Source organism: Idiotropiscis lumnitzeri, unplaced genomic scaffold, assembly GCF_059441095.1.
Source record: "Idiotropiscis lumnitzeri isolate Australia: NSW breed Sydney's pygmy pipehorse unplaced genomic scaffold, RoL_Ilum_1.0 HiC_scaffold_46, whole genome shotgun sequence".
NCBI lineage: Eukaryota > Metazoa > Chordata > Actinopteri > Syngnathiformes > Syngnathidae > Idiotropiscis > Idiotropiscis lumnitzeri.
Genome location: NW_028283584.1, coordinates 1,387,993 through 1,401,774, shown reverse-complemented (window position 1 = coordinate 1,401,774; position 13,782 = coordinate 1,387,993). Strand labels below are relative to the sequence as shown.

The window sequence follows — 13,782 nt, the reverse complement described above, 5'->3', positions numbered from 1 at the left end:
TCGGGGGAATCGCACGCAGGAGGAGCCACGGGATTCGGCGGGAGGAGAAAGACCAATGAGAGCGAGCTAAAGTTAACTGCAATACACATAGCCAATAGAATCATGCCAGGATGCCTTTGTCTGTGCCATTTTGCATGTTGTATAGTATGAATCAGGACTGGGCAACTCGGGGGTAGAACACATTCGCTGGTGGTATGAGAGGTGTAGAGCTGTATTGAGAGGGACCCAAACTCAAGTTGTAGATTTGTGTGTTAGGAATAAATCCACTCGTGTGTGAAAATGCCGGCTTCCTGATACCTTTCTATTGCAGAACGAGCGCGCATATTGTTGGATGTGTGGGAGTTGGGTAAGGTCGCAAATTGGAGTCAGATTACTTATTTGAGTTTACATTGGGTTAAAGTTAAATTCTAACATTGATTTAAAGGTAAATTCCAACAATAGACATGGAGCACACCCGAAGAAAGATGAGACTCTCTTCTTTCAACAGAAAAAAATGTTTGTTCCTATCTTTTTCCATTCTTGAGCAATCGGCATTTGAAAATAGCTAAATTTCATGAAAACTCCAATCCCTGGGGAAAAAACTGAGAAAATGAGCTTTTTGTAAACTGATGCATTTTGACCATAATTTGAATTTTGACACTATTATTTATGGCTTTTATGACACCTCTAACATCTAAATAATGCATGCCTTCTATAAAATAACAAAAAAAAGCACAAAAAATGTTTTTGATAAAATAAATTTATTTGCACATAACACTAAACGACTGAACTGTTGAACTATGTACAAAAATGAAATACATCAGTGTCATACATACTTTTTTTTTGTGTGATATAAAATAAAACAGTTGCCTTGATGCAAGGGCACACAACATAGTTCACACCACATTCTTGTTTCACTCCGTTTGCCTTTGCACAAACAGACCCGACACTTTCGTTGTGGTCTGGCTTTGCTGGTCCGTGGAAAATAGGCGAGCTTGTGTTTGTCCACTGGGGTTTGTGTGAAAATAATTGTCTGGGAAGTGATTGCTGGCATCCGCGATGTGCTGCAGAAGCTCATCCGTGAGAAACAGCTGCAGGAAATCAGCTGGCTCCTCAGACTCCAAATGGGCAGCGGCATTCAGTGGTCCAGGGGTTGCTGTAAAGTCGATTTTCCTCGGTTGCCATCCAGTGTGACGCCATCCGGAACCACTGCTTCCTGATGCACAACCTGTAAATTACAGAAATATAAACAATTGGAAATATATATTTATTGCTGCATTTTATTGCTGGCGTGTGAAGTTTCATATTATAATTTACCTTTCTTTACACCAACAAGACGAGGAGGAACTTTCTTGCCGCGGGATGCACAATCTGTGAATTTTAGAAAGTATGCATGATTACCACACCATTCAGTATTGTTGTTTCCTCGTCGGGGAGGAGATGCGCTCGCGCGTAACTGCACATTTACGCGACATTTTCTGCCCGCAAGATGCATGATATGTACAATAAAAGCATGAGGGCTAAAACCACATGTTCAATGGTAACTTGCGAGCGTTTACTTCCTCGTCGGCGAGGACTTACGCTCGCGTGTAATTGTGCAATAGAGGCGGCCGGATGAGGAAGTCAGCGAGCAAGCTCGCGTCTAACTGCACATTTACGCGACATTTTCTGCCCGCAAGATGCATGATATGTACAATAAAAGCATGAGGGGTAAAACCACATGTTCAATGGTAACTTGCGAGCGCTTACCTCCTCGTTCGGGGGGATCTGGTGAGGACTCTCAGCTGCTTTGGCTATTGTCCGAAGGCAGGCGATGCAGGCCGCAAGGCACGCGCACCCTCTTTAGACGCCGTTTTGTTGTGACGACGACGAAGCGTCATCCTCTCAACCAAAGCGTCTCCATCGCCTTGATGCTTTTAGGAAGCTTTTTTTTTACAAAAAAGCATTCCTCGATCGTCATTTGCTTGGAGGATTTCATTGCTAACGCTACTAATGCGACTGCTGCTAGTGCTGCCGATGCTGCTGCTACCCACGCTGCTCTCCACACTTATAAGTCTACCCCAGGATCCCGCCCCCCATTTGTACCTCTGGCGCAGATTCAAGGCGGATCTTTTGCACCTCTGCCCCCTGCTGGGTGATTTTTACATGATTCACAATGCGGACAAGGCTGATTCTCAGTCAGAGGTTGCATCAGACCCTTATGTACACTATGACGTAAAAAAGACAGGAAACGTACTTATACGTCTTTGGTAGAGGGCGCCATTGCATTAAAAGACGTCTTTGTACGTCTAAGGGAGTAAATGAGTTGAACAAAGTACAGGGTCCTTCACCTGACTACAGATGATCTTCTGGGGACTTTATTTGGTTTTAATCACTTTTGGGGTCTGTATCTATGCACACTCCCTGGTTTTGCTACCTTCCCGGGTACCACATACACACTGCTTAGTTTCTCTGCCTTCGTGGGTACCACATACATATTGCTTGGTTTCTCTGCCTTCCTGGGTACGACATACACACTGCCTGGTTTTGCTACCTTCCTGGGTACCAGTCACACAAACGTCAGACGACTCAGCACATACCGACTGTCTCAGCACTACACACTTTCACTCCAAGGCAGTGCTGTGAACCAACTTACTGACAAGAGGTAGTATTTAGAATTTTAAAAAGTGCTTGAAAGGTTTTGTTAATGTAAAACCAACAGATTATGACATTATTATTATTATTTAAATCAGTATTAAACAGCATCAGCATAGGTTAAAGATATTATACAGACTATATACGATAAAAAAATACTAAACCACCCTTGCTTTTCCGTCATTTCTTGTATAAGTTAACACACAGATGTATAACATTTGTTTATACAAATATAACGATTAAAAAGTAGCTGATTAGAGTTTTAATTTTGTATTCATTAATCTGTAATAAAAATGGACATATTTTGGTTAATAAAATTAACAAGAAATAAAAGTAAAGGGTGTTCTAATACTTTTTTCAAGATTGTCCTAACATACATTTAATGTTTACAGTATATGTCTTCGGAAGAAGCTGTTGGAATTTATCTTTAAATCAATGTTAGAATTTAATTTTAAACCAATGTAAACTCAAATTAATAATCTGACTCCAATTTGTGACTTTACCCAACTCTCATTCATCCAACAATATGCGCGCTCGTTCTGCAATAGAAAGGTATCAGGAAGCCGGCATTTTCACACACGAGTGGATTTATTCCTAACACACAAATCTACAACTTGAGTTTGGGTCCCTCTCAATACAGCTCTCTCTGTCTTTGCTGTTCAGCATTAATTTATAGACACAATATGCAAATGACACAGAGACAAAGGCATCCTGGCATGATTCTATTGGCTATGTGTATGCTGCAGTTAACTTTAGCTTGCTTCTCTTGGTCTTTCTTCAAGTGGTGGCCCCTCCTGCTTGTGGCTGAAGGGTCGAGTTTCTTGTCGACCCCTTCCCGCTCGAGGTGTCTGTCTGCGCCAGGCACCAACCTAAAACCTCCCAAACCTCACATTCTTTCACTTTCTTTTTCCAACTTCACCAGCCACCCACACAGCATTCCACAGAATAACAGTGACACAAGATGCAGGACATCGAATAAAACTAGCCAGGTTTAAACTCTTCCACTCCTTTAAAGCGCAGCATTAGATTTTTTTTTTTGTTCTCTCTCTTTGACTTCTGAATTTGAATTTCTGTCACAGATGTGCTTGAATTCTATTTTGGATGATTTGTGTTAAACTGCACAAATATTTGAAGAGCCATAGAATTCAAGAATCACACCAGTGCTGCTACTCCTCCGAACGGGTGAACGCCCTTGATTAACAACCTGCGTTGAGGTGGCTTTTGAGATTCGTGGTGTGGGAGAAAAATCTCTGAAGGCATTCTTAGACTTCAAGAGAGGGTCCACAATTTTCAAAGATTCACTTCCGTCTGAATCAGAGGCCTCACTTGTATCCGGAATATATTCATCTCCACTGTCATCTGAGTTGGAGTAATAATGCTTATCCATTCCAAAGTCAGCCTGTTTTTTTAATCTAAAAAACAACAACAACAACGAAATATAAAGGATAGAAGGCAGGAGACCAATAAAATATATGCAATTTGCTTGTAAGATTCCCTGAAATCTATATGGGTTGTTTACCTGTATACTTTTGGTCCTCCTGAGCCTTGGGATAGTAATATGGTCTGGGTCTGAGGCACAAAGTTCAGGGGCAGGATTTGACAATGATTCGTCAGAATCTGTGTCGTTATTCCAAGGAAGATTCAGCCCATATTTTTTGTCCAAGGGAGGAGACTGGGTTGCATCAGAGTCCAAGAGAAAATTGAGAACCCATTAAATACTTAATCCCCAGAGGAATCTGCACAGAAAAAGGTCTTAATTCTATTTGAAAAAAAAAACAAACTAAAATATTGATGAATGATATTATGACAAAATAATGTAATAACAAAATTAGAATGATTTTAGGAAATTATTTGCAAAACCAAAACATTGTGGTCCGATAATAATGCATATAATTATTCTACGCAGCTATATTTAACAAAAACACTTAATTGACCGTAACAAAAAGCTCCCGGGAGGAAAACTACATTAAATGTTTTTTTAACAGGGCAGTGAAAATATTGGAAAATAAAAAAAATAATGAATAAAATAATTTGAAAAAAGAATTCAATGTGTATCGATGGACCCATATGAAATACTTATATCGCTATGTACTTATCAGCCACATCGCCCAGCCCAATATGTAACTGCAACTTCAAAACCTCGGGCCATAACAGGATTGTAACATGGGATGCATATCTTCATTCCTAAATTTGTAGATCCCGAGGAGGCTGCTCAATGGTCCTGGTAATGTAAACCTCAACCAATTCGGTCACAGCCAATGTTCTCCATCCTTGTTAAGAAGTTTTGATTGATTTAATAGATATACTATTGCAAACTATACCAGAATTTTATACATTTTAAACTTTTGATCACAATTTTACCTATTTTCTAAAAATCTGAAGAATCCACATGCCAAATCACCTGCTGTGGACACATAGGTTCTGTTCTGACAGATAATTCAGTTACAGGTTGTGTACTTAAAGCCAATAAGAGGGCAATGCAGCAGTCGATAGCCTGACGAAAGCTTAAGTCTCCCAATGAGAGAACTGTAGTGGCTGGTAGGTTCTTAGATTGTAACATAGTAAAGACATACACTACGCATAACTGTATATCATATGATGATGAGGGAAAATATTATTAGCTACGATTTATGTCCAGATACATTAGAAAACTTGTCCAACCAGCACAGGTCTATCTAACTGTAATTTTAACATCTCAAGACACGACAGGATGACCACATGATACGCATACCTCCTTTTCAGAGTCTGTCAAACCTTGAGAAGGCTGCTTCGATGTTCTGGTGGCATCAACCTCAGCCGATTCAGTCATTGTCGGTTGTCCTCCATCCTAATGAACAAGTTGAATATTAATTTAATGAATTAAAAAAAAGAAAATGGATCAGAATTTTACACATTTTAACGAACAAGTTCACGAATGAAACAAAACCAATTACTTTAGCGCATGACAATTAATCTTCAGTAGAGATATGTTGTGACTGATATTTCAGTCACAGGTTGTCTTTTGAACGCCACCAGGGCCGCAATGGAGCACAGGACAGCCAAAAGTCTTCTTGTCGGACAGCTGTAGTGGCTGGTAGGTTCTAAGATTATAACATAGTAAAGGCACATACAACTCCTAACTGTATTTCATATGATAATGAAGGAAAAGATGATTAGCTATGATTTATGTCAACAATAAAAATGGCTCTACGGGGTCCCCACGAACGCAAACCTGACAGTTGGGTGTCAGATGGCCAACATACCTGACTCGCAATTCAACTCAACTGGACCCCACAACACAAGAAAAAGCTGAGTGAGCCTCAAACCAGACATACACATTCACTGACAAATATCCTGTGACACCAGATATATTAGAAGTCTTGTCTAATCAGCACACGTCTATCTAACTGCAATTTTAACATCTCGAGACACGACAGGATGAGCACACGATACGCATACCTCCATTTCTGAGTCTGTAAAGCCTGGAGGAGGCTGCTTCGATGTTTTAGTAGCATCATAAATTTATTGAATTAATTATATTTGAGGTTGGATTAGATTTTTACACATTTTAAGCCTTAGCCACCCAAAACAAAACATAAGCTCATGAATGAAATAAAACTAATTAATTTCGCCCATGCCAATTAATCTTCTGTAGACACGTGTTGTGACCAGTGTTGTTTTTGGCAGGCATTTTAGATTTTGTCCAAGTCATTTGGACAAAGTGCTGATTTGTTTACATCACATTTAGTCATCCCAATTCGTTATAGTTTTAGTCCAGTTTTAGTCAACGAAAACTAAAAAAAGGGTTTTAGTCCAGTTTTAATCGACGGAAACGCAAAAAAAGTTTTACCCTAGTTTTCGTCAATTTATTCACAAAGGTTTTAGTCCAAGCGGCACGGTGGCCCAACTGGTTAGCATGATGGCCTCACAATATTGAGGTCGTAGGTACGATTCTGGCTCCGGCCTTCCTGCGTGGGTTTCCTCTGGGTAATCCGGTTTCCTCCCATATTCTTAAAACATGCATGGCAAGTTGCTTGGACACTCTAATTGCCCCGAGGCATGAGTGTGAGCGTGGATGGTTGTTCGTCTATGCATGTCCTGCGATTGGCTGGACACCAATTCAGGGTGTACCTCGCCTACTGCCGAAGACAGCTGGGATAGGCTCCAACACCCCCGCGACCCTAGTGAGGAGAAGCGGTACAGATAACGGATGGATGGATGGATGGATGGGTTTAAGTCCATTTGAGTTAAAACAAGGCATTCAAGGTTTCCACCCAATAACAAAGACTTTTGGATGGACTACTAAGGATTCTTCATTACAAACAGAAAAAAGTGGCAACAGTGGAATCAATACTCACTGCTCCAAAATAAGCAGAGAAGCAAAACATTTTGTTGGGCAACTGTTGTGGCTTTATTTCACTAAAAGCAACATAAAATAATTTATGAACCACATGCTAACAATTTTGTCTAGTCAACGAAAAAAATTCATGTACATCACGTCATGTTTTCGTCATAAAAGAACCTCGTATAGCTTGTCATCGTCATTAAAAAAGGGGCGTTAACGAAGTATTTTCGTCATAGTCATCAGTGACGAAAACAACACTGGTTGTGACTGATATTTCAGTCCCAGGTTGTCTCCTGAACACCACCAATTGGGCAAGGGCGCGCAGGAAAGCCTGGGGTCTTCTATTTTTACAGTATAGAAAGGCTAAATATCAAATTGAAACAGTGTTTTATATCATGAATATACAGGGTTGGTGCTGGTTCTGGTAGGGAAACCACAACATAAAGATGTCCTTAATTAGTCCCACAATGGGGATATTTGCAATATGGCATATGATGGCCTAACAGGGCCACCGCCCAGAAAGGAGTAACGCAGAACTTTGTAATACTGTCACTCCCTGACCAGTTCGTTGTTCCTGCAGAGCCAAACTTTGACTCAGACCCACAAATTTGAATTACAGATAGTGGACAATGGAGAACTCCCCCAGTCAGTCAGCATGTTCAACTTCCATAGAAACCTCACATACATTTATTAGATTGCCAAACTAATTGGAAACTACATCACCAGAACACCACAAGTGGGCTCTGTTATTGTACTTAAAGATGCATCTTACAAACCTGTGTTCTCCAAGGCCAGCTGGTCCATAGTCTTAAGTTATTTCTTCGCCAACATCAATGTCTCGGAGCGCAAACAGACAGAGGTGTGGTCTGTCCTCTGTTGTCATCTTCTTCATTTTACAGTTGGGGTGCATGTGGTCATCATTAACCAGTCTTCCCAGACTGCCATCTTCTTGAGCTGCATCAACACTTAAAATAGATTAAAAAAAAAAAAACAATTATTCAATCAATGTCAGAAATTAATCTTTGAGACAATCTTGTGTACACAAAACATAAAAATAGGAAATCCACAATTTTTAAATCTAAATCAAATCATACAAGAAATTTCTATTGGAATCAGACCCTATTAACAGCTTGTCTTTGAGACTTCATGATCTATATTTTCATTTGTACAGATTCAACGCATGAATAAAAGTAATTATACATTTTTGCTTAGAGAATGATTTTTCCCCTAACACTTATGGGATGAGTATGTGTTTATTTTTTTAAATAAAAACAAAAATAAGATAACATCTCAATCTTTGCCTCACCTCCAAGTTTTTTCTTGCCGGCGGAAGTCAAACAAAAAGACAGTGCCTCTTCCATCCATCTTCCTGCGTTGAGATTCATCAGAATCTATCAATTTTCCTCTGTACTCCATAATAAAGAATAAAGTCGTCTTTCCTGAAAGGGGCCTTGGTAAATACTCCTCGACCTAGTTAACAGGGAAATCAAGTTAGCTTCGTCATATTTTTAAGCACACAAATAAGGAGTCATCATATTCATTTGGGCCACTATACTAATGTAGGGTGGTTTGAAACATTGCTTCTTGTGAGGGATAGAGCAGAGCCCTTCTTTATGATTTTAAATGAACAGACCAGCCAAAATTCATTTTCCAGCATTGCATTAGCCAGTATGTATTAGGACTGAAAGTACAAATGTCAATTGCACCTGGTTACGTAAAAAAAAAACTTTAAGATTATTTAGTTTCAAAACAATGACATACACTGTACACAGTCATATTGGATCGCGTCACGTGATCTCTGTGACGTATTACGTGCTTTACACTAGACTATCAATATCGGACTTGTTCACCGGTCTATTGTGGTATAAAAATGCCGGAGGGCGTCATCAAGTACAGCCTTAATTTAGATAGAACTCCTACCATCAGGTTTCACACTCACTGAAATAACTTGAAACTGACAAAAGTGGCAAAAGAAAAGGTCAAGACACTCTTAATGTAAAATAACCACTTAAAAAACGATGTCAGCTTGGTTATCAGAAAACAATAATATATCTTAGCAAAAGCGTTAACATCATACCTTTAAATTAGTTTATATACTACGCTTCTAACTCTGCAGTCTTGTCCAGACCCTTGACTGCATGTTCAATAGTATCCTGCTTTGGGGACTTCCTGCATCTCAGGGAAGGCATTGTTTATTCTATAAAGAAAAAAGACAGTATTGTGTTGAGAATTATTAATACTATGGGCTAAATGGAGTTTTAACAATATCAGTGTAAGAAAAATAAATTATAAATTAAAAAAATATCAATTCCTCCATCCCAATTAACGATTTCAACCAAAATAGTTTATATTGAAGTTTAAACAACAGACACAGACAGATTTATGCAGTGTGACTACAAAAATCTTACCAAAATTGCATTCACAGTAACCTTTGCTTTAAGAATCATGTAATTAACCAGTGAACATCGTGTCTTACACAAAAATTAATGACAGAAATTATCATGGTACTTGCATTCTGTTGTTCTATAACAAAAGTGCAAGCTGTTAGCTCCGCAAAGCTAACGCAACAAGCTAGCGTCCCTCGTGCTCACATTCAATGCAAACCTGACCACCGGATGACAATACGCGTCGGTTTAGTTCTTTAAATGAGTAAAAGCACCATGACGTTTTATAATTATTCAATGCTTAACTGGAGCTCGTCAATTATGTCAATGTAGGAGCACATGTTTGCTAGGCCAGTGTTGTAGGCCCACATCCATGGTGCTACTTTGTATAGTGTTTTCCACACAACTATCTCTAACTATGAACAAATGCACTCGACGCATGTTTTGAAAAAAACCCAACGAAAAACACTTACCTCTCCGTTTCAACAGCAGTTCGAACTTCGAAGTGGTGATATTCTCCAGCGTTAAGCACCTGCTCGAACTGCGAATAGGTAAAATTCAACAGCGTCTTTTTTCTGTCTTAATAAGGACGCGATGAGAGGAGGAGCGCTTGCCTTTTCGTCAGCACGCCCCGCGCGGGTGGTGCTGCTTTATCACTCTCTATCTGTGCCCGCCCGCCGGCATGTCGATAGAAAAATAATATTCCTTCAAACATTACTTTCATCTTCTGAACGTTTTGTAGTGAATTTAACAGGTTCACCACTTTTTTCAAATACACCAATGGAAAACAGGTCTTAATTGAGGAAACATACAAAGAGCGTCTCACAAACACCTTATGATGAGCAATGTAATTTGATCACGTTTTTTGTCACTGCCTGGACGTTGGGTTCACTGGCCTGGTGGCAGTGGCTTGTAGACACTGTCACTGAGTGGGAACGGATCTCAAGGTGGGTCAAACTAACCCAAGCAGTGGATCGGTCCGTTTTTTAAATTTATTAATTTTTTTATTTTATGTATTTATTTATTATTTAATACAAGGGCTTCGGCTCACTACCAGTGGGCGGGACCAAAGAATTTGGGTTTCCTTTGAGCTAGGAGGCAGTCAAAGGCAGTCCAATCCCCGGCAACATAAAGCGCCTAGCTCTGGGGACATGGAATGTCATTTCTCTGGTAGGGAATGAACCCGAGCTGGTGTGTGACTAGACCAGTGGTTCTCAATTATTTCCTGTCATGCCCCCCCTACCAAGAAGAAAACAATTCGCACCCCCCCACCACAATTTTCTTTTACATTTCGTACTAATGTACATGTTCTTTGCATATTAATGTTAGATTGTCAATAAAATATCTTACCTTAACAAAGCTAAATTGATAAAAATAAAATATCATTTTGAGAACGACTATTGTGAGGATCTCGAAACTCAGTACTCTGTGGTGCTAATATTGATGAGATGATAAATATGTTGAAGCCACAGAACAAAAAGATTAGATATTGTTTGGAAATTAATGACGTACATAAAGGAATATCAGCCTTGATTGGAGTACATTACTGCATTTAAATTTTTAATAAAAATGAAACAATTATTGATGTTATGACCACTATGAAGAATTTAAAAAACTATATATAGGGATAATTATAGTTTTCATTTTGTTATGTGTAGTCTGTTCATGTTGCATTATTTTTATGACAAAGACGATGGTTAATCGTAGGTTTGTTGCCCAAATGTACCATTACAACCTGATTAATGTTGAGAATGACGAACTCAAACTGGACACTGAAACGTAAAAACACATGGACTTCTTGCCCCTGTCCTCACACGTGCACACACACACACACCATACACGAAGATCCGGGAGGTAAGGACGGCTGTCCTACAGGATGCGGATGGAAGAACAACTGCAGCGGAACAATGCCAGGGATGTCTGGAGGGGCCTGAAGACCATCTCAGGCCACGGACAAGCAGGTAAGACCCAGAAGGGGGGGGGGCTTCAGTGGGCAAATGAGTTGAACCTATTTTTCAATAGGTTTGATCAAATGTCTGACCCCGCTCAGGCTTCCCTGATGCAGCCCCCACCCACCCCTCCTGCCACTGCGAACAAGACCCTCTCTCCCCCTCTCTCGCCCCTCTCTCTCTCCACAGGCTCCAGTTCCCAGCCTCATCAGACAACCACCACTTCCTCCTGCTCAGCCTTGTTCCTCACAACATCTCAGGTGAAGAACCAGCTGAGGAAGATGAAGGCGAGGAAGGCGGCAGGCCCAGATGGGATCAGCTCCCAGCTCCTCAAATCCTGCGCAGACCAGCTGTGTGGAATCGTCCAGCACATGTTCAACCTGAGCTTGAAGCTGGGCAGAGTCCCCCAGCTGTGGAAAACATCCTGCCTGGTTCCGGTTCCAAAGACACCCCATCCGAAGGAGCTCAACAACTTCAGACCAGTGGCGCTGACGTCTCATCTGATGAAGACCCTGGAGAGACTGGTCCTCGTCCATCTGCGCCCCCTGGTCAGCTCCTCAATGGACCCACTCCAGTTTGCATACCAGCCTGGCATCAGTGTGGATGATGCCATCATCTACCTGCTCCACACTTCACTCTTCCACCTGGAGAAGGCGGGGGGCACGGTGAGGATCATGTTCTTTGATTTCTCAAGTGCTTTCAACACCATCCAGCCCGCCTTATTGGGAGACAAGCTGGAGCAGGCGGGAGTGGCCCACCACCTCATCACATGGATTCACAACTACCTCACAAACCGGCCACAGTACGTGAGAACACAGGACTGTGTGTCTGACGTGCTCCTCTGCAGCACGGGAGCGCCGCAGGGAACTGTGCTGGCTCCCTTCCTGTTCACCCTCTACACCTCGGACTACAAATACAATTCCACAACCTGTCACCTGCAGAAGTTCTCTGATGACTCTGCGATTGTCGGCCTCATCACTGACGATGACGATCGGGAGTACAGAGGGGTTACGCAGGGGTTCGTGGACTGGTGTCAGCAGAACCGCCTCCAAATCAACGCTGGGAAATCCAAAGAGCTGGTGGTGGATTTCCGCAAGCGTCGGCACTCTCCACCTGCACCAGTGAATATCCAGGGAACAGACGTTGAGAGGGTCTCAACTTACAAGTACCTGGGTGTTCATCTGAACAATAAACTGGACTGGAGCGACAACACAGACGCTCTCTATAGGAAGGGTCAGAGCAGACTCTTCCTACTCAGGCGGCTGAGGTCCTTTGGCGTTCGGGGAACACTCCTCAGGAACTTCTATGACTCGGTGGTTTCATCAGTCATCTTCTATGGAGTGGTCTCCTGGGCAGGAGGCATCTCGGGCCGAGACAAAAAGAGACTGGACAAACTGGTGAGGAGGGCCAGCTCTGTCCTGGGCTGCTCCCTGGACTCTGTGGACTCAGTGGGGGGCAGAAGGATGACGGCAAAACTGTCATCAATGCTGGACAAACCAGCCCACCCATTCAATGACACTCTGAGAACACTTTACAGCTCCTTCAGTGACAGACTTTTACACCCTCGCTGTACCAAAGAGAGATTTCGCCGCTCCTTCCTGCCAACTGCTGTCAGACTTTTTAACAAGAACATTGGGTCAGGCCTACAAACGGGAGGGCATTAGTGCAATTGTGCAGTCCTAGGATGCAATATTAACTACTACTGTACTTTCAGCCAAGGGTGTACTTAAATATTGACCAATGATGTATTTTGTTTACCATTACAGTATTCTTATTACAATACTTCTATCACTGTAGTATTTCTACCACTGCAGGATGTTCACTATTACAGTACTTTTATCATTGCAGTACTTTTATCATTGCAGTATTTTTCTATCATTGCGGTACTTTTACTATTACAGTACTTTTACCATTGCAGTACTTTTACCATTGCAGTACTTTCATCATTGCAGTATTTTTCTATCGTTGCAGTACTTTTACTATTACAGTACTTTTACCATTGCAGTATTTTCTATCATGCAGTACTTTTCTATCATTTCAGTACTCTTACCATTACAGTACTTTTATCATTGCAATATTTTTATGATTGCAGTATTTTCAATCATTCAGTAGTTTTTATCATTACAGCGTTTCCCCCTCCGTATAATGGACAAACATTAGGAGTGTTTCCTTACACTTAGATACGTTTATACTGTGTATATTTGCATGCTTTTTCTGAATGTCTGCTGCTAATGTTATACATTAACGGCTACATTACGCCGCCGACTCTGTGTGATCTATATCTTTGCTGCTGTAACACCTCAAATTTCCCCATTGTGGGACTAATAAAGGACATCTTATCTTATCTTATCTTATCTTATCTCTCCTACAACGAGGCAAGGGCCTCCACCAAGTCACCCCAGGGACAAGTTTTATTCCCTGATGGTCATCAAATTATGAGGATCTCATTCTACGCCGGAAGGGAGGAGGGGAATTTTTCCCTAATGTGAGGTTTTCGCTCCTCCACTGATGA

The 13,782-nt window shown here is 41.2% G+C and overlaps 1 long non-coding RNA gene across 2 annotated transcripts; it reads right to left on the bottom strand.

Annotated features, from left to right (window-relative positions):
* Positions 1 to 3,946: 3,946 nt before the first annotated feature.
* LOC148315740 (uncharacterized) lies at positions 3,947 to 9,970 on the bottom strand. Of its 2 annotated transcripts, XR_015840634.1 has the most exons (7): positions 9,795 to 9,970; positions 9,015 to 9,134; positions 8,244 to 8,407; positions 7,714 to 7,902; positions 5,345 to 5,440; positions 4,133 to 4,285; positions 3,947 to 4,025 (listed from the first exon to the last, which is right to left on the bottom strand). It is a non-coding gene; the product is annotated as an uncharacterized LOC148315740 (long non-coding RNA). The 2 variants fall into 2 exon arrangements; XR_015840636.1 differs by lacking the exons at positions 3,947 to 4,025; positions 4,133 to 4,285; positions 5,345 to 5,440 and adding an exon at positions 6,596 to 6,773.
* Between the last annotated feature and the right edge of the window lie 3,812 nt (positions 9,971 to 13,782).